We start from the raw sequence: 1,731 nt of genomic DNA, 5'->3' as shown, positions 1-1,731 counted from the left end.
CAGCACTTTAGGAGGCTGAGGCGGGAGGATCACTTGAGGTCAGGAGTTTGAGACCAGCCTGGCCAACATGGTGAAACCCCGTCTCTACTAAAAATACAAAAAATTAGCCGGGCGTGGTGGCAGGTACCTGTAGTTCCAGCTACTCAGGAGGCTGAGGCAGGAGAATGGCGTGAACCCAGGAGGCGGAGCTTGCAGTGGGCAGGAGATCACGCCACTGCACTCCAGCCTGGGCGACAGAGTGAGACCCTGTCTCAAAAAAAAAAGAAAAAAAACAAAGATTTTATAAAAGGTTCCACTTTCTTTTTCTTTTTCATCACATCAAGAGTCACAAAACATGGTACTTAGCCATAGGAAAAAAACATTATTTGAGTTACACATGTCAAGTGTACTATATAACGAGTAATTATAAGTAGTATAAAATTTTATGTCTTTTTGCATGTAGCACTGTTTTTTCTTTCTTTCTTTTTTTTTTTTTTTTTTTGAGACTCGGTCTCACTGTCTCCCAGGCTGGTAGAGCCTTGTCAACCTAGGCTCAAGTGATTCTCTCACCTCAGCCTCCTCCCAAAATGCTCGGATTACAGGTATGAGTCACCTCACCCAGCCCAGTACTATTTCTCGGTAAAATACGATGTTGACTTATAAAATGAGAACAAGCTCCTAGCAGAGTGGAAAGCATGCAACTGGTGCTCAATAAATGTAAATTTCTTCCCTTCAGAGCTCCTAGCCTTGGTAAGGACAATGTGTCAAAAGGACTGCTAATGAATTGCTGCGGGAGAGCTACTGCGCTGTGAAGTATAAAAATTTACTTTGGAATAAGCTTACTTATTTTTGAAAATATTTCAGTAATTTAAAAAATATCAAGTCAGGTGCGGTGGCTCATGCCTGTAATCCCAGCACTTTGGGAAGCCAAGGCAGGCAAGTCACCTGAGCCCAGGAGATCAACACCAGCCTGGGCAACATGGCAAAACCCTATCTCTACAAAAAATACAAAAATTAGCTGGGTGTGGTAGCAAGCACCTGTAGTCCTAGCTACTCGGGAGGCTGAGGCAGGAGGATCACTCGAGCCCGGGAATTTGAGGCTGCAGTGGGCTATCATCACGCCACTGTACTGCAGCCTGAACGATAAAGTGAGACCCTGTCTCAAAAAATAAATAAATAGGCCAGGCACAGTGGCTCACGCCTATAATTCCAACGCTTTGGGAGGCCGAAGTGGGTGGATCACTTGAGACCAGGCGTTCAAGACCAGCCTCACCAACATGGTGAAACCCTGTCTCTTCTAAAAATAAAAAAATTAGTCAAGTGCGGAGGTGTGTGTGCGCACCTGCAATCCCAGCTACTTGGGAGGCTGAGGCAGGAAAATCACTTGAACTTGGGAGGCAGAGGTTGCAGTGAGCCGAGATCACACTACTGCACTCCAGCCTGGGCAACAGAGCAAGACTCCGTCTCAAATAATAATAATAATAATAATAAAATAAATAATATTGGAAAGTTCATTGAGATCAATTATGTTAAATGTACCATATGAAGAAACTCCTACTTGTGATAATATTCATCTGAAGCCATTTAAACAGGGGAAGTTCAGGTGGGTAATGATTGATGAGTATTTACTATGTATTAACAACATGCTACAAACTGGGATACAATGATCGAGCTATTACAGTGAACGAGACTATAGAACACAAAAGAAAGGTTTTAAGGGAGTGTGTGGTATAAATTCTTTTTTTTTTTTTT

At 42.9% G+C, this 1,731-nt stretch overlaps 1 protein-coding gene across 3 annotated transcripts in view; it reads right to left on the bottom strand.

The window, feature by feature from the left end:
- Positions 1–1,731, bottom strand: part of WDR47 (WD repeat domain 47) — a 79,943-nt gene that overhangs the window by 75,207 nt on the left and 3,005 nt on the right. The window lies entirely within an intron of this gene.

The sequence above is a fragment of the Colobus angolensis genome, unplaced genomic scaffold (genome assembly GCF_000951035.1).
Source record: "Colobus angolensis palliatus isolate OR3802 unplaced genomic scaffold, Cang.pa_1.0 Scaffold273, whole genome shotgun sequence".
Lineage (NCBI taxonomy): Eukaryota > Metazoa > Chordata > Mammalia > Primates > Cercopithecidae > Colobus > Colobus angolensis.
The sequence above is the reverse complement of the archived record's forward strand: the minus strand, read 5'-3'. Positions and strand labels throughout refer to the sequence as shown.